The sequence below is a fragment of the Crinia signifera genome, chromosome 3, assembly GCF_055691185.1.
Source record: "Crinia signifera chromosome 3, ASM5569118v1, whole genome shotgun sequence".
NCBI classification, from domain to species: Eukaryota; Metazoa; Chordata; class Amphibia; order Anura; family Myobatrachidae; genus Crinia; species Crinia signifera.
In genome coordinates this window covers 257,562,686-257,583,356 of record NC_139219.1, presented here as the reverse complement: position 1 = coordinate 257,583,356, position 20,671 = coordinate 257,562,686, and positions in this window count along the sequence as shown.

Here is a 20,671-nt window from a genome sequence, read left to right as displayed (position 1 = left end):
TGGAAACAAATGTTAAAAAGATGACTTTAAAGATGTGGAAAAGATCTCTGGGGATTTTTCAGACTTAAACTCCTTCTACTTTTTTTTATCGCTGGCTGTATGCAAGTTTATTGACAGAAAGCCTGCATTTTGGGGATGGTAACCAGCCGGTTTTTGGGAGGGTAAGGGAAAACGCAGGTGCTCCCAGGCGTTTGAAGGAATGTCATGTGATTTCGGCTCAGGCCCCGATCAGTCTGTTTCTATAGCAACTGCAGAGTCCTGGGCTACGCACAGACTGCACACACTGGAAAAGTAATTCGAGAGTAAGTGGCTTGTGCATGTATCTGCTGCTATATATTTGTAAGAATTTGCACAGCAATTCACAGGTTTGCACAGTGATTACTCTACAAATTAGTAGCCCAGCGGTCGGGTTTGAATTGCCCCCTCTGTTTTATACACTGAAACAGTTCTTCATGGTTAGAGAGCCCAAGGCAGAGTTATGGGCAAATATTGTACAGATGTATTGCTTCCAAGTATTGTGGAACATCGCTCCTAATACAATCGACCCCATTTACTTTATGCATAAGACTTATCCTGTTGCACTTCTGTCTGCTTCTGCCTGCTGGCGTCTTTGTAGCTGGTCTAGGTTGCATCGTTACAGACTCGACTAGTTCTTGTAAATCTATTATGAGTCCGGTTAAGCATTTATTTATAACTTATTTTTAACAACATGTCTATAGTTTCTGTTAGTGACAACAATAATAAAATGTTTGCATCTAACATTGATTGGACTTGAACTGAATGTAAAAATACTAATATTCCAAGTTTATTTTGCTGGCCACAGGTGTTTTCAGCGACACATGCGGCATAGCCACGCTCCCCCCTAACCCCTGCCGTTGCAAGTGCCAGTAACATACTGATGCTGGCACCCTGCTGGGTGCCCGTTGTTTACATTGGTTAAGTGCAGGGGGTTAAAGTAAGGGAGAACGGTTGGAACTAAGTTCCACCACCTCTAATGGTGAGGTGGAACATTTTAACCTCCACATTGGCCCTGCAAAGTAATTCTCACAGAAAAGCATTCTAGTTTGTAGGGGGATACCAAAAACCCTACCACTGGCCCTATCTCTGCTTAATGGGGGGAGGGGAGAGGGGTGTAATTAGGTGGCATAGAGAACTGAGTTCCCCCACCTCTGCATGACCATTTTATGCCCTGGTTAAGTGTGTACCCAGCTACAGGGCTTCAGTTGCATTTCCAAAGTGCATTATTGTTGTTTTATAAGCATTCTTAAAATAACTGCTGCTAAAAAAAATTCATAAGCCAACAAGGTTTTCCTCTCATTTTAAACATGTCCGATGCAGATATGGGCTATGGAGAATCATTCTTCATTCTCATAGATGCTATGTGGGCTGAGTATTAAACAGAGAAAGTTTGTCTGAATGTAGCCTATTATAATGTCTGTGACAACAGCTGATGTCCAGTGAGGCCAGAATACAAGACATTATACAGCACATGAGACAGTTCTTTGTAACGTTATACTGATTACTAGAAAGCTAAAACTGTGACTTCATTTTATAATAAAGTATTGCAACAATTGTAAAAAGGCTAGTTATTGGTCACATAGTAAAGCACAAATGAGTAATTATTATTATTATGCTAAATTCATTTATTTTTTGTTTTATAGAAATTAAATGAAAAATAAACTTACTTTGAAATTACAATGTTAAATTTAGCATGATAAATGTCTGTGATTGGTTTTTCTTATACTGACATTATACAATAACAGGCCAGTGCACACACAGACATACCTCCCAACTGTCACGCTTACCGCGGGAACGTCCCGATATTCGGGGACGTTCCCGCGTCCCGCCCGGGGCCGTCATTGTCTCGCGGTGGGGGGGACAGTTGGGAGCCCCCCCAGCTTGCCAAGAATAGACGCTGTGCGCAAGCACAGCGTCTATTCAGCGCCGACGAGCGGCGAAAACGGGGCGTGGCCGGAGTTTGCGTCACCCCGTGAGGCCACGCCCCTTTTCTCGAGGCCGCACCCCCTTTTCTGGAGCGCGAACGTCCCGACCTCCCAACTTCAAAAGTTGGGAGGTATGCACAGAGTTTAAGATGTCTGAAAGGGTGCTCATATGTTAAACTGATGCAGAGCTCTTAACTGTAAAGTGGTCATTGTGGTCATTGTGCATACCGCCCTAGATTCTGAAGAGCTGTAAAATTGTGACTTTACTAGCTATGTACAGGCTGAGCAATGCTTGCACAGGCCTTTCCTGAATAAAAGTGGATGGTAGTGATGCTGCTTCCTGCCCTCCATATTAAAGCAACATACAGTATAATAAAGTATATCTACAATTACAGACCCTCCAACATCACCCCTTCGTCTGTTACAAATTGTTCTGCTCCTCCACATTTCTCTTTATCTACGATTGATGTCACCTTTGTCATCAATTACCTAGCTTAAAACGGCACTCAAAAATTAAGAGTGTAGTCCATCAGAGCATTTTGTACCTGATGGAATGTTGGAGGGTCTGTTATACCTACTTACACCTAAATCGTGGGTCTGACCAAAGACTTGGAATGCATCTCCCTTTCCAATGTAGTTCTGACTCGGATAGTTCCAGATTTAAAGCTGTTTACATTGCACACAGTTGCAGCAGCACCAGTAGTCTCAGCAGCAGCGTTAGCCCCATTAGAGACTCTGGCTCCTCCCTCTCACATCACCAGCCCAGAGGTGGATTTAGACCTCTTGGGGCCCTAGGCAAGATGCTGGATTGTAGCTCTAATCTATCCAACAGTGCCGAATGGCATCAATAGTGTACCTTGGCATGTGCACAGTTTACATATAAATGCTCAGCTTTGTGAACATCAACATTGTGTACAAATCTGAATCAGGTTCTAGGTCTTTTGAAAGGAAGCGTAATACCGGTGTCACATTTAAAGTAAACTGTCTGCCCACTTTACTTTACAAAATTTGTTAACCTATCAAAGAACATCAAAGGGAATTTGGAATGTGGGTAAATCCATGTGATATCATATCACACAGTAGTCGTGCAATGCTCCTCTGGGAATGTTTTGGTCAGCCAGGATATAATTTATGGGGCCCCTTGGGATATGTTTGGCCCTAGCAGATGCCTAGGTTGCATGCCTAGGTTGCTTTGTGGAAAATCCACCTCTGGCCCAGCCCCCAGATCAATGTCGGCGTTGCAGGAACCAGTGTGGTAGGGTTGCCATCAAGGTGGTATAGGTGGTGCTGTTGCATTTGCCTAGCAGTCCTTAAAGCCTCCTGCAGGCTAAGGCTTCACCTATAACAACCACATTTGTGAGCGCAAATTAGGCCCGCCCCCACTCCAGTGCCACCAGGTCTTACAGAGGGACAAGGCTGCTACAGGAGGCTGGGCAAGGAAATACAGTCAGACTGGGAGACAAAAGGAAGTACCAGACACACAAGACAAAAAATAGACACTTAGCACATTACTGTGTGCGACTGGCTGGCACCGGACCAGTGTGGCAGATGGTGCACACTAATCAATGTATAATAGATGTTACAAGTAGAGGGTAGTGAACCACAATGGCAAGGTGTTACCAGTTACAGGCACATAGACAAGCAGGGTCCGTAAGCAAAAGTAGTTGTTAATAGAGACAAAGTACCAGTAAAAAAACAGGATGGCAGGTGGACAGACAGGCTCCAGTAGCAAAGTAGATTCTACTAGCAACACAGACAGGACCAGACTGTGGGGCAGTTCTGGTTACAGACAGACAAATGGGTGAAAACACAGGTACATAAACAGAAGCTCTTAACAGATCCAGTATAGGTTGGAACACCCAGGATCAGGCACTTGCATGGAAATAGCAAGCTTAGAGGCAAGTCAGGATAATACAGGATTAGTTGGATCAAGGTTAGTCAGGAAAGACTGAATATGATATGCTGCAATGGCTAGACACAAGCAGTGTTTCTAGATATAAGGAAAGTCAATGCAGGTGAGCAGCCTAACAAACAAGGCAGAGTGCTAAGTGCCTAATTATGTGATAGGTGAAACTGCACTTGAACACATACACAGACCCACCAGAGGCGACTCAACATGGATCATCCATGTTGTAAACAAGGTCCAGAAATCTAAAGACGCGTCTAGCGGAACATGTGTACAACATAAGAAAAGGATTAGAAACCCACACTGTTCCATCCCATTTTAAGAAAACCCACAAATCCAAAGAATGTTGTATAAAATCTTTTGGAGGGTTAGAACTCATTACCCCCACATGGCGAAATAAGAACACTGAAACACGTCTAGCACAGTCAGAAATGAAGTGGATTTTCAAATTGAATACACTAGTACCAAATGGGTTAAACAGCGAATTTGAATTAAAATGGTCTTTCTAAAGTTTTTTACACTTTTATTCTGCCTTTTGTCATATAATTATGCTCTTGAAATTTTTCTGCAATTTTTTAATTTTTTATATGATGTTTTTTAACTGTTGTTTTTAATTTCATGTCTTTTATATATATGGACTTTATCCAAAAAATGGACTCCCGATGAATTAAAACTGAAAAAATGGACCTTGCATTATGGATAACAAAAGAACCTTCAAACAGAAAGAAGAACGTCCTAAATGCTATTGCATATTAACATTGAATAATTCTGTATGTTTTTTCTCAATGCTGTAAATATCGGGTAATGTGCAATATGAATTCTATTATGTATATCAAAACCGGAAGTATCATTCCGCAATATGGAACGCATGAAGGTCCCGAGAATGGAATGCATAAGCGTTCCTTCCGGCGGAAGTGACGCAGACTTCCGGTATCGGCGCACAGGAACGGAGGTTCCTTGGCGCGTTTTCTTGCTATTTAAACCCCACCAGCCACGGGAAACATCACGCTTCTGATGAAGGACCAAACAGGTCCGAAATGCATTAAGCTGGTGTTCCCGTGGCTTGTAGAATCACCTGACTTTGTTCCTGTTACACGCTGTGGACCATCCTGCTTACTTCAACGCCTGAGAGGTTCCGGAGCCTTTACTCTCGTGGAAGTACTGGGTGTAACCTCCCACAACGTTTGTCACCGGCTGGTGACTATATGCTTTTTTATTCTGGAAAATTAAAAACCCAGAGGGGAGAAAGTCTAATGCACTCTGCACTTTGGAGGATTTTATCCTGTCTCGAACTCTGATTGTCTTTGTGGAAAAACACGGAGGGACTTTCTTTTATTTGGAGTATTGTGGACATTATATCCTGTGATTTTTAGTGTAAGTGACATATGATTGAAGAGTGCCAGGGGTGTCGATCCTTTTGTCTATAAACAAGATACAGGTCAGATTACCCAATTTATCCATTTACACCACCCTTTAATATTCCTTTAATCAACCCTCCAAGCTCGCCAAATCACTGTACCCAGATTACACTTTCCACTGAGACATGACCAATGTTCCCTCTAATTTTATGAAGTCTGTGTGCGGAGAAAAATTTTGGCTGTGCAACTTTGGAAGGAAATTTACATTTATGTGCGTCACTTATATATAACTGGAAAATGACGTTCAGCATTTGTGTTAAATTTACTTAAAAATGATTTAAACATTCAAAACACAGCAAACAATGTAGTTAATGGGTGAAAGACACATTAATTTAGTCCACAACTGCAAAATGGGACCACTGCTGCTTTGTGCGCTCTGTTGTAATGTCTGTGCGCACGCTCGTCGAGTTGTGTGCGCGCGCACGCGCGCACAGCTTAGAGGGAACACTGGACATGACCTGCATAATAATGGCAATAACCCGGGTTTTAGTGGCAGTAGAAAAGAGGTATTGGTGTCTATTTACAAATATTAGCATGTACTGTACATTTTAGCAGCAAGCACCAGTCCAACACCACCTGTAGCACGTCTTACTTGCGGGGTGTGACCGCTCAGCATAACATATTGGGAAAAAAAAATCACTCAACAAAAACACGTTCCAATAATAAACAATTTTTCCTTCAATAGGGCAATTGCTACATAACTTATTGCCTTAATGTTATAGAATGTGTACCTACAATCATTTCCTATTATACTGTACAAGTGTCAGCTTTATAATACTGCAGTCAGGATGCTATAAACATATTAGAGACACCCACCTGAATACACAGACATCAGCTGGCAGCTGGTTCGGCATTGCTAAGTACATACAACACATTTAACACCACTCGTGGGCAATGGTGTGTGCAAATGATACGCAGACATCATCAGCATAAACATTGCTCTTGTAATGATGCTTCATTTTAAAGAGCAAATACTCATCAGTGCTGGTATCGCTCACTGCCACGTGTTTCATGTTCATAGTTGTATTCCAGATAGCTCATTCACATTTGTCAGATTTGATCTACTGTGAAGGCCTCCATACACTGGGCAATTCACATGCAATTTGGGCTCTTTTTCTGCGATTTCAGCGATCAATTGCAGGAAAAGTGCCCAAATTGCAGGTGTATGACAGCTGGTCCAATTCGATGCATGGTCCCGTACACATTGCACCATCATTTGCGAGTCACACCAGCTGCACAAGCAATCTCTTGGATTGCTTCCGAGCCAGGCAGGCTTGGCTTGGATCGCATGCAATATATTGCATGCAAAAGGAGCATGTGAAACTGAAGAGCCCGGGTGGCACAATGGGTAATTGTGGGCACCCTACTGCATGCCCACCTTAATAATGACAACATAGGCAGATACGTATGACTGGGATATACAATGTTACACACATGCCAAGCATGCTTTTTTTTTTAAAGTATTTAAAAATTAACTATTGTATTAAAACCTACAATAATCATAATACAAGTTAGTCTAATGATATTTCTCTGATGACTCTTCCAGCGGCAGCCAACCCGATAGTAGTATCGGACAAGTCCTTTGTTTCTTTACATCCTCAGCTGTATTGTGCACTTAGACTTGTGCTGCTATTTGTTACCTGTGCTCTATTTTATTTAAGTTTAGTTCTGTGTACCCTGTCTTGCTATAATGTGGTACGGTTCTGTGAACACTTGTGGTTAACCCCATATGGTTAACATGCAAGAGATTGATAAGGTCAATATGTTGACCAATAGATCGAATTGTAAAGATAGACAGGTACTTATGTAATATCTATGCTCTCGTTTTTCTAGTACTTATGTAATATCTGGGCTCTCTGGCGGGGCTCGCTGCGCTCGCCACACTATATAAAATCAACTCCATGCGTAGTTGGATAGTAGGGGTATGAAAAAATGGGGTGCATTTAACATGGGAGCCCAGATAATACATAAGTACCGATAGATACCTGAATAGGTGGACAGCTACTAAAAGACGACACAATCAAAAAGTCGACATGGAGACGGTCAACAAGTTTTGTTTTTGTTTTTTTGGGTGGAATTTACCATTTTAAACCATATGTGACACCAATTAGTGTAACGCTGTGCTCAGTACAGGTCACTAATCCCAGTCATAGTCCACATGGATGGTAAATGTTGAAAGTAACAAAATAAAAAATGTGACTTCACACAGCTGTTCCAAGATAGTGTATAATCATGGGTGTCCATGCAACAAGCAACAGGAGAAGTGGTGGAAGTCTCAGATAAATGGAGAAGGGCAGACATGGTTTGTAGCAGCTACTATCTGGACATTTCAACAATGGCTAGTATATTTTTCATGTCTCCACCTCACATTTCCATCCTTATCTCACCAGTGGTAATTGCACAGATATGTCAGTTACCAATGGCTGCTTTATTATGGTATGCTGATAATACTGCTGACTAACAATAGGCACATGCTCCATCCCTGCCTCCTGCTACAATTGATTTCCTGCTAAATCAAGTAAATGTGTTTACCAAACCGCATGGATGCTGAGAGTCGCTACATGACTGCCCAGCAGCTACAGCATGACTCCAGAGTGACAAAAACCAGGAACATGATACACAAACAGGCTCCATGCCATGAAGTAATGCCCCATGACAACAGACCACGTCCATTTTCCCTGAGTTCACATTCTGGTCCTGACTAGAAGATGTTACGGTATGGTATAGGAAGCACAGGACAGTACTGCTAAACATGCAGCTGTTTATTCTGTTACTGCTGTTATCACAGGCAAGTCCAATTGCACCTCAACTAACTGTAACTAACCTGCTACAGTAACAAAATGTAAGCAATTGGACGTTAGAATAGTATATCTATCCCATAGTTGCCGACTTTTTGGCTGCCCTCTCCGGGAGAGGGCAGCCAGCTCAGTAAAGCAGGGGGCGGGGCCATAGGACTGACTGTTCTATTAGGGGCGTGCCCATAGTGATCTCATCATTTTAGACCAGCCCCTGCCATGGTATGCCTGTATTTCAGGAATTGCACATCAGGGGGCGGGGCTAAAAAGCCGCGATTGCGTAATTTAACCCGGGGACCCCCCGTCGGGTGGGGGTGTCCGCCGGTGATGAAGGGCAATGCGGGAGGGTTGCCCCCTTTCCGAGGGAGGGGGACCCGATTTTCGGGACCCTCCCCGCCATTCCGGGAGGGTAGGCAACCCTGATCTATCCCCATGTATCCTGTATTTATCTGCATTGTGACTGGATGATGCAAACCAACATACAATTCTGCATATAATTATGTTTCTGTTTTTCACAGATTATTTTTTTGCTTTTCTAACTAACATGTTCATCCTGAAAAGTCAATTTAAAAGCTTAATATAGACACTCATTTGATGATTAATGAGGTGCAGAATTGTCCAAAAGCATCTGGTTGATTGCAATGACAAAACAAAGTGGAAAAATCAGATACAGGGTTGGAAATGCATTTGTTATATGTATACAGTACTTTTATTTATATGTTTTTCCTAGTCATCTTGAATTAGTTACAGTATATATTAATTTCAGAAATCTCTTATTTATCTTAATAGTGTATACTCACCAACAATACTAAAGTCACAGCTTTACAATCTTGTTTGAAACCAGCCACAGACAAGAGATAAGTTGGCTGTGTCTTGAGCAAGCCATCGGTAAACTATTTGCCGATAGGCAAGTAATGAAGGCCAGAGGCGGAACTTGTGGGTTGTGGGCCCAGGTGCAAAAAATATAATTTGGGCCCCCCTCCTCCAAACCTAAGTTCACAATAGAGAGAGGGGACAGGGGGAGGGATGGGGAGGCAGTGGGTGACAGGGAAAAACAATGGGTGACAGGTGCAGCAATGGACCCCATAGTCCTCAGGTACAGGTAGGCAGATTGAGGCAGGTGCGTATTTATAATAGGTACAGTTTGTGCTGGGGGCTCACACCACACACACTACATCCATTTAAAAAAAAAAAAGTAACCTCCTTGGTCCAGCGATGTCGGCAGTAGAGCTGCAGAAATCGTAGGAAAAAATATCCGCTGGGTTAGAGCGCTGTAGTGCTCACTCTACTGCGCTGCACTACTCCAGACAGAGAGGAGGGGACCCAGATGGAGGAGGCTGACTTTGAAAGGAGAAGACTTCCCCCCATTTTTGTGAAAAGAACATTTTACAACAATACCACAAAGTGGGGATGGATATTTGTGTGTTTGACTTGAGATTGCACAAAGTAGTCATGTTTTTGTGTGATAGATTATCCATTCACACCTGATAGTTAGCTGCAAACAGGTGGCAATGCACAGACACACCAGGTTTTCTGGAGAGTGACTTTGGCACACTGCATCAAATCTCTGACACACATAATTGTGTGTCAGAGATTTAAGCTTAGGACCTTAAGCTATTTCTGTCTTAGGGATTTATTTATTTTTTAAATGCCAAAGGTGAACATTACATTTTGAACTCAAGATCAGTTAGCATTTCATAGGCATTCATCATGCCTCATTAACTAAATTATCACTTCAGAAAACAAGTAGCTATTTTTGCGGAGCCAGCTTTTCAGAAGTGTGATACTTTTCTCCTCCAGCTGTGGGTTCTCTTACGATTTCCATAAACTGTGCATAGAGCTTTAGCATTAATTCTGCTGCTGTCTATAACCCCCTGACAGCAGTGCCGTCTTTCCCATTGGGCACGATGGGCAGTTGCCCGGGGGCCCTAGGACCTAGGGGCCCCCGGCCCAGCCCAATGGGAAAGATGGTGGCCGGGGTCCGGGAATCCGCTCACCCTCGCTGGGGGATCCGGGCAGGGGGATCAGGGCGGTGGTGGTAGCTAGAAGCCTGATTCGGCGAAGCTCTATTTGCCGGCGGGGCAGGAAGCGCTGTTGCATTTGAATAGACTGGCCGGACGCTGATTGGCTGAATTCAGAAAATCAGCATCCGGCCAGTCTTTGAAAAGGCAACAGCGCTTCCCACCCCGCCGGCAAATAGCGCTTTACCTCCTAGCTAGCAGTGAATTTAATTTCGGGGGTCCGTGTGTGTGCCGGGGTTCTGATCACCCTCACTGGGTGATCCGGCAGGGGGATCAGGGCATCGGTGGCGGTAGCTAGGAGCCCGAAGCGGCGAAGCGCTATTTGCCGGCAGGGGGGGCGAGAAGCGCTGCTGCATTTAAAATGACTGGCTGAATGCTGATTGGCTGAATTCAGCCAATCAGCATCCGGCCAGTCTTTTCAAATTCAACAGAGCTTCCCGCCCCCGCCGACAAATAGTGCTTCGCCGCTTCGGGCTCCTAGCTACCGCCACCGCCGCCCTGATCCCCTTCCTCAGCGAGGATGGTCGGATCCCCGCCACCCGGCCACCATCTTGTCCATTAGCGCAATTTGCCGGTGGGGCGGGAAGCGCTGCTGCATTTGAAAAGACTGGCCGAACGCTGATTGGCTGAATTCAGCCAATCAGCGTCTGGCCAGTCTTTTCAAATGCAACAGCGCTTCCCGCCCGCCAGTTAATAGCGCTTTGCCACTTCAGGGCAGGCTCCTAGCTACCGCCGCTGCCCTGATCCCGCTGCCCGGATCCCCCAGCGAAGATGATCGGATCCCCGGCCGCCGGAAGCTGACTGGCTGCCGCACGGAGCCAGAGAGGTGAGGGTTGGGGAGGTGACTGTGGGCTCCTGGGCAAACTAATTTGGGGGGGGGCGGGTCCAGTGAACTAGGTTGCCCAGGGGCCCTTCCTAATGTTAAGACGGCCCTGCTCAGAGGTGCATCCCCCCACAGATGTCTACCTTGCTCAACTATTAAACTGCCACTATCTGTATCCTCCTTCTCTGCTCAGTTGCACATCTCTTAAAATAAAAATGTATGATCCGTTCCTGAACTAAGTACATGACCAATGCTGTACTCTGGGCCATTTATCAGTAACACAGGGGAACAATGAGTGTGGAGTTTCCCTACAAAATTAGATCTAGCACCAGGCTATGCCAGGCCTGACTGGACACACTAACAAGGAGACAGGCAGTATGGGGTGCAGCTGTCATCGTATAATAAGATAATTTTGTATATGGGAAATTTACCAGCAAACAGGTAGGTGTAACTCGGTCATAGCCAAAAACCTTTTATGTATAGACTGCGCTTATATAGCAGGTGCACGTAGGCTAAATCAACGATCACTACTAAATTATAAATAAATATATTTATTAGTATGAATATATCAATATATCAATTTAAAATTAAAAAGAATTTTCTTTATACACAATAATACATAAAAAGACACATGTAAACTCAACACAATAAGAATCGGTGGCCACCTAAAAAATATATATAAATGAATCAATAGTTAAATATTGCTTCACAAAAGGAAGCTTTCTTTGATAAAAATGGATATTGCTTTTCCAGTGAAAAAGGGGACAGTATTAGCAGCCAATTTAATAATCTTCAATCACCGCTTGTAGTTTTAGTATAAGTTTGTCCAGTGCACTTAGATATATCTCATACTCACAGACTCCACATAAATGTGACGTTGGGCCGTAGCATAAATTAGCAGGGAGGCAGGAGAGTTAGTAAGTATTCCTTGGTCTGTGGCTCTCCGTTCTACACCCGCAAGAAACTCCGTCGCCGTGACACTGACCCAAAAGCCGGCAGTTGTACTCAGTCCAGACGCCGTGTCTCTCACACACGGCTGGGGTCTCAGTCAGGCATCAGGCTGGCCCGTGGAGCTGCAGAGTCGCGTCTCTCACCCGCTCTCTGTCAGCTGGAAGAAATGGGTCTGCGGTCTCTGCTTGTGCAGCTGTTTGCGGATGATAGCGGTGATTAGTGGCTGCTTAGAGGTCCCTTCTTTGGATAAAGACACCGGGCAAATTCTCCTCTAACGCGTTTCGCTCGTATTGGAGCTTTTTCAAAGAGTACCCATGCATTGGGCTATCCGCCCTGATATACCCGGTCCTTCAATTTAAATTGTAATCCCATTGGTTCTGTTCAATTGTAATCAGCTGTTTCTCATGGAAGTCAGGCTTCCTGCATTTTGTTATTCATCACAAAACATATTATCATCCTATTTTAGTTACTCAAGGAGAGAGCATTCTTATATAACTATACCTACACCACAAAATATCCCTGCACTGATGCATATATACATATCATTCGTTACTGATTCCCAATTTTTGATTTTTAATCCTTAATTTTTATTTTTAATTAAGAAACATATATATATATATACCCATGCATACGTGCATAAATAGTTTGTCAAATAAACATCAAATGATATCGAGTAATGAGCGTTAGGTGAGCATGAATTTCCACCTGTATATCTATATCTGCACGAAATGTGCATAAGAACAACTGAAAAAGAGGAAAAAAAAATAATCACATGGAAAAAAATCAAAGAAGTATATACATATAAAAAAATATTTTTTACATATAATACAGATATAGAAGTAAATATAAAAGTAAATATAAAAATAAATATGAAAAATAAAATAAAAATAAGAATAATAAAAAATAAAAAAAAATTCTCATATAAAAGACATAAATTATGTATACATTAATAGAAGTTCTGTTTGCACGCAGTTAATTATTTAGGAAAGAGTCAACAATAAAGATGACAATAATGTAAATATAGAACAGAATGATTCAATTTAATTATTCCGCTATATACAGGACTTAATTTTGACTTTAACTGGCTCCATTTGGTCTTGAACCCGACATCCTTCGTTTCTACACCTTTTCTCTACCTCTACGCTACAGGGACATCACGGATGGGATGGAAGAAAACAAATCCCGTTATAATGATATATATGTGTTCCACATAATTCCGAGTTTCTTCTCCAGTATGAATGTAAATTCTATTACATATCGACAATTGGATACACATGCATATCGCTATATATAATTATTTTACGTTTATATATCCTTAATCCTAAAGTTTTACAACCCCGCAAAGACATGGAACCCAGATCCCAATAAATAATTTTATGCAAATGACTCGAAATCAATGTTGTCGTTTAACCCCTGAGGGAACAAAGTCCCTAATTTGAAGATCCATAATGCTTCCTTGGTACACAAATTTCTAAATCTATCTCCTCCCCTTATTGTATTTTCAATATGTTGAACCCCCACCAGAGAAAGTCCTACTGGATTACCATTATGCACTTCCGCATAATGCCTGGATACACTGTGTTTCTGATACTTTTTAAGGATGTTTAATCTATGTTCCCTAAATCTAGTTTTTAATGTACGGGTGGTCCTTCCCACGTACTGCAGGCCACATTGGCACTGCAGTACGTATATACAGTAGGCAGGTTATAAATTCTTTAATTGGAAACTTCTCCTTAGATTTATATGATTGCACTTCTGTTTTCTTTCTTTCCATAAACTGACATGTTAGACACTTGGTTTTGTTGCATCTGAAACATCCTTTAGGGGGGGATGTTCCAGATAGCCACATGGATGGTTTCTCTAGCTGTGGTTTTCTTTTTTCTTTTTTCTTTTTTCTTTATGTAGCATACTCGGGGCAAGAATGGATTTTAAATTTCTGCTCTTTTTGAATACCACTTTGAGTTTGGGGTCTATTCTTTTTTGCAAAATATGTTCTTGTTGGAGGTTTTGGAAATTGTCCTCCAAAATATTTTTTATTTTTATTGACAAAAACCATACTGTCTAGTTTCTGATTTCCATTTGTTCCACTTTCTCCATATTTTATTTTATTTTATTTTTATTTTTGTTTTTATTCTGTGTCAACATGGAAGCGCTATCTCTTGTTTTACTTTTTTCATATGCATTTTCCAGAAGTTCCTGAGGGTACCCCCTCTCTGCGAAGCTATTAACCATATTATCTGCCTGTTTTTGAAAATCATCCAGGTTGGAGCAATTTCTCCTTAGTCTGTTCAGCTGGCTAAGAGGAACATTTCTAAGCCATGGTTTATAATGATTGCTTGAATAGTGTAGAAAGTTATTACAATCTACTTCTTTTTTGTAAATTTTTGTAATTATCTTGAGATCCTGTGTGGAGATAGTGAGATCCAGGAAATTAACAGTGTTGGTGTCAAAACAATGTGTAAATTTAAGATTATAAGAATTATTATTAAGAAAATTAACGAAGTTTTGTGCCTGTAGTGAATCCCCGTCCTAAATTATAAGTAAGTCATCAATGTAACGGCCATAGTATACCAGATTTGCGCCGAAGGGACCATTCCAGATGTACCTGTCCTCAAAGTTGCCCATGTATAAATTGGCAAAGCTCGGCGCAAATCTGGTACCCATGGCCGTTCCCACCATTTGTAAAAAAAAGTGCTCATCAAATAAAAAGTAATTATGTGATAAAATAAAGCCTATAGATTTCAGGATGAATTCTCTTAGATTTTCTGCTATCTGTACATCCTTTCTCAAACATAAATCTATAGTCTCTATTCCCAGCCCATGTGGAATATGGGTATAGAGAGCCTCTACATCAAGTGAGAGGAAGCTGTAATTAGATTACCATTCTATATTTTCCAAGATATTTAATAGATGTAGAGTATCACGTATATAGGATCTTAAATCTATCACATAATTTTGTAAAAAATAATCTATAAACTGTGAAAGTGAAGAAGTAAGTCCCCCAATACCAGAAATTATAGGTCTCCCAGGAGGTGATATAAGTGTTTTGTGTATTTTGGGAATGTGATAAAAAATAGGGGTAACCGGGTGTTCATTAACCCCTTCATGACAGAGCCAGTTTGTGCCTTCATGACAGAGCCCTTTTTTTCAAATCTGACATGTCTCACTTAAGTGGGGATAACTTTTTTTTGCTTTTACTTATCCCAGTGATTTTGAGATTGTTTTCTCGTGACACATTGTACTTCAAGTTAGTGGTAAATTTTGGTCGATACAGTCTGTGTTTTTTTGTGAAAAATACCAAAATATCGTGAAAAAATGGAAAATTTAGCAATATGCAAAATGTCACATTTTCTGCTTGTGAGACAAATAATCATACCACTCAAAATAGTTAATAACTAACAAAGACCATATGTCTACTTTATGTTGCAATCATTATTTCAACCTCCTTTTCATTTTTTTGGACACTAGGAGGCTTCAAATATGACTAGCAAATTCTCAAATTTTCAAGAAAATTTCAAACACTGATTTTTTTAGGGACCAGTTCAGTTCTGATGTGACTTTGAGGGACTTGTATGTGAGACACCCCCATAAATGATGCCATTTCAAAAACTGCACCCCTCACAGTATTCAAAACAGCATTTTGGAAGTTTGTTAACCCTTTAGGTGTTTCACAGGAATTAAAACAAAGTGTAGGTGAAATTTCAAAATTTCTTTTTTTTTGCAGAGTTTCAATTTTAATACATTTTTCTAACGAATACAGTAGATTTTACTAGAGAAAAGTGACTAAAAATTGATTCCCCCAATTCTTTTGTTTTCAAAAATATCCTATATGTGGCCCTAGTGTGCACGTTGACCAAACCACAGGCTTCATAATAGAAGGAGCACCTACTTGATTTTGGAGCCTCCTTTTTATGAGATTTTTTTTTAGGCACCATGTAGGTTTCTAGGCACCATAAGTGCTAAAAGTTAGGAACCTCCCCCACAAGTCACCCCATTTTGCAAAGTACACCCCTCAGGGAATTCATCTAGGGGTATAGTGTACATTTCAAACCCCCAGGGGTTTCACCAATTTTGATACAACTAGGCAGTGAAAATGAAAAATTAAATTTTTTTACACAAAAATGCAGTTCTGGCTCAAAATTTTTCATTTTCACAAGGAATGAAGGAGACAAAGCACCCCAAAATCTGTGCCCCAATTTCTCCCGAGTACGGCAATGCCTCACATGTGACCAAAAAATACCAGTTGGGCGCATGGCAGGACTCAGAAGGGAAGGAGTGATTTTTGGATTTGGCAGCACAGATTTTGGTGGAATGAATGGTGGGTGCCATGTTGCATTAGCAAGACTCCCAAAGCACCAATACAGTGGAACCCCCCCACAAGTCACCCCATTTTGCAAAGTACACCCCTCAGGGAATTCATCTAGGGGTATAGTGTACATTTCAAACCCCCAGGGGTTTCACCAATTTTGATACAACTGGGCAGTGAAAATGAAAAATTACATTTTTTTACACAAAAATGCAGTTCTGGCTCAAAATTTTTCATTTTCACAAGGAATGAAGGAGACAAAGCACCCCAAAATCTGTGCCCCAATTTCTCCCGAGTACGGCAATGCCTCACATGTGACCAAAAAATACCAGTTGGGTGCATGGCAGGACTCAGAAGGGAAGGAGTGATTTTTGGATTTGGCAGCACAGATTTTGGTGGAATGAATGGTGGGTGCCATGTTGCATTAGCAAGACTTCCAAAGCACCAATACAGTGGAACCCCCCCACAAGTCACCCCATTTTGCAAAGTACACCCCTCAGGGAATTCATCTAGGGGTATAGTGTACATTTCAAACCCCCAGGGGTTTCACCAATTTTGATACAACTGGGCAGTGAAAATGAAAAATTACATTTTTTTACACAAAAATGCAGTTCTGGCTCAAAATTTTTCATTTTCACAAGGAATGAAGGAGACAAAGCACCCCAAAATCTGTGCCCCAATTTCTCCCGAGTACGGCAATGCCTCACATGTGACCAAAAAATACCAGTTGGGCGCATGGCAGGACTCAGAAGGGAAGGAGTGATTTTTGGATTTGGCAGCACAGATTTTGGTGGAATGAATGGTGGGTGCCATGTTGCATTAGCAAGACTCCCAAAGCACCAATACAGTGGAACCCCCCCACAAGTCACCCCATTTTGCAAAGTACACCCCTCAGGGAATTCATCTAGGGGTATAGTGTACATTTCAAACCCCCAGGGGTTTCACCAATTTTGATACAACTGGGCAGTGAAAATGAAAAATTACATTTTTTTACACAAAAATGCAGTTCTGGCTCAAAATTTTTCATTTTCACAAGGAATGAAGGAGACAAAGCACCCCAAAATCTGTGCCCCAATTTCTCCCGAGTACGGCAATGCCTCACATGTGACCAAAAAATACCAGTTGGGTGCATGGCAGGACTCAGAAGGGAAGGAGTGATTTTTGGATTTGGCAGCACAGATTTTGGTGGAATGAATGGTGGGTGCCATGTTGCATTAGCAAGACTCCCAAAGCACCAATACAGTGGAACCCCACCACAAGTCACCCCATTTTGCAAAGTACACCCCTCAGGGAATTCATCTAGGGGTATAGTGTACATTTCAAACCCCCAGGGGTTTCACCAATTTTGATACAACTGGGCAGTGAAAATGAAAAATTACATTTTTTTACACAAAAATGCAGTTCTGGCTCAAAATTTTTCATTTTCACAAGGAATGAAGGAGACAAAGCACCCCAAAATCTGTGCCCCAATTTCTCCCGAGTACGGCAATGCCTCACATGTGACCAAAAAATACCAGTTGGGCGCATGGCAGGACTCAGAAGGGAAGGAGTGATTTTTGGATTTGGCAGCACAGATTTTGGTGGAATGAATGGTGGGTGCCATGTTGCATTTGCAAGACTCCCAAAGCACCAATACAGTGGAACCCCCCCACAAGTCACCCCATTTTGCAAAGTACACCCCTCAGGGAATTCATCTAGGGGTATAGTGTACATTTCAAACCCCCAGGGGTTTCACCAATTTTGATACAACTGGGCAGTGAAAATGAAAAATTAAATTTTTTTACACAAAAATGCAGTTCTGGCTCAAAATTTTTCATTTTCACAAGGAATGAAGGAGACAAAGCACCCCAAAATCTGTGCCCCAATTTCTCCCGAGTACGGCAATGCCTCACATGTGACCAAAAAATACCAGTTGGGCGCATGGCAGGACTCAGAAGGGAAGGAGTGATTTTTGGATTTGGCAGCACAGATTTTGGTGGAATGAATGGTGGGTGCCATGTTGCATTAGCAAGACTCCCAAAGCACCAATACAGTGGAACCCCCCCACAAGTCACCCCATTTTGCAAAGTACACCCCTCAGGGAATTCATCTAGGGGTATAGTGTACATTTCAAACCCCCAGGGGTTTCACCAATTTTGATACAACTGGGCAGTGAAAATGAAAAATTACATTTTTTTTACACAAAAATGTACTTCTGGCTCAAAATTTTTCATTTTCACAAGGAATGAAGGAGACAAAGCACCCCAAAATCTGTGCCCCCATTTCTCCAGAGTACGGCAATGCCTCACATGTGACCAAAAAATACCAGTTGGGTGCATGGCAGGACTCAGAAGGGAAGGAGTGATTTTGGGATTTTGGAGCACAGATTTTGGTGGAATGAATGGTGGGTGCTATGTTGCATTACCAATACAGTGGAACCCCCCACAAGTGACCCCATTTTGCAAACTACACCCCTCAGGGAATTCATCTAGGGGTATAGTGTACATTTCAAACCCCCAGGGGTTTCACCAATTTTGATACAACTGGGCAGTGAAAATGAAAAATTACATTTTTTTACACAAAAAATGCAGTTCTGGCTCAAAATTTGTCATTTTCACAAGGAATGAAGGAGACAAAGCACCCCAAAATCTGTGCCCCCATTTCTCCAGAGTACGGCAATGCCTCACATGTGACCAAAAAATACCAGTTGGGTGCATGGCAGGACTCAGAAGGGAAGGAGTGATTTTTGGATTTTGGAGCACAGATTTTGGTGGAATGAATGGTGGGTGCTATGTTGCATTACCAATACAGTGGAACCCCCCCACAAGTGACCCCATTTTGCAAACTACACCCCTCAGGGAATTCATCTAGGGGTATAGTGTACATTTCAAACCCCCAGGGGTTTCACCAATTTTGATACAACTGGGCAGTGAAAATGAAAAATTACATTTTTTTACACAAAAAATGCAGTTCTGGCTCAAAAGTTTTCATTTTCACAAGGAATGAAGGAGACAAAGCACCCCAAAATCTGTGCCCCCATTTCTCCAGAGTACGGCAATGCCTCACATGTGACCAAAAAATACCAGTTGGGTGCATGGCAGGACTCAGAAGGGAAGGAGTGATTTTTGGATTTTGCAGCTCAGATTCTGGTGGAATGAATGGTGGGTGCTATGTGGCATTAGCAAGACCCCCGAAGCATGGTGAAATGATGAACCTAATAATCCATAGATGTGTGGTATATTTTGAAACACTCCTTTATACATAGGCCGGGTTTGTCGGGGCAAGTTTCACAGTGGAAAATAGTTTCCTTTCTTATTCCCTTTTTATAGCAAACTTTGCACCTTTTTTGTGTCCTGCCCTTTCTTGCAGTGGAGGGGATTTCGTTGGGAAAATGCTGCCCTGGTACAATACGGGGGCCAGTACTAGAAGTACTGGGGCCCTCTGCCTGCTGGTTCCCAAATATTAGGCCCTTTATGACTTCCTCTTGAAAGTGCATAAATGTCCCCCTCTGGCCGGTAGAACTGAATAGCACGTAAGCGTTATACAGTGCCATCTGGATGATATACACGGCCAGCTTCTTGTACCAGATATTTGTTTTCCGCAGGGCACTTTACGGCTTCAGTACCTGATCTGAAAGATCCACTCCGCCCATGTACTTATTGTAATCTAGGATACAATTTGGTTTTGAGGTGTGGGTACTGGTACCTCGTACAGGGATGGAGGTGGTACTGTCTCCATGAATTGTTGTCAGTATAAGGACATCCCTCTTGTCCTTATATTTGACCAACAACATATTTTCGGTGCATATTCCCCTGCTTTCACCCCTTCTTAGTACTTGGGCAATGTGCGTTTTGGGGAGGCCTCTTTGGTTCTTGCGCACAGTACCGCAAGCTGCTGTACCTCTTGAACCAAGGGCCTTAAACAGGGGGATGCTAGTGTAAAAGTTATCCACATAGAGGTGATAACCCTTATCCAGGAAGGGGTGCATTAAATCCCAGACAATTTTTCCACTAACACCTACGAGGGAGGGGGGGCATTCTGGCGGTTCAATTCTTGAATCCTTCCCTTCATATACCCTAAACTTGTGGGTGTACCCTGTGGTGCTTTCACACAGCTTATACATTTTTATGCCATACCTTGCCCTCTTACTGGGAAGGTACTGGCGGAATTTAACCCTTCCTTTAAAATGTATAAGGGACTCGTCGATACTAATACATTTATCAGGGATGTATAGCTCTGCAAATTTGGCACTGAAATGATCAATGACCGGCCTTACTTTGAATAGCCTGTCAAAGGTGGGATCATCTCTGGGTGGGCACTGTGCATTATCGGTGTAATGTATAAATTTATGGATTGCCTCAAAACGAGCCCGAGTCATGGCCATACGGTAAAATGGGGTGCTGTACAGAACATCTGTACTCCAATATTGCCTAATTTCTGGCTTTTTTACTATGCCCATATGAAACACCAGACCCCAAAACGTCATCATCTCTACTGCATCTACAGGGGTCCACCTAGCAAATGATGAC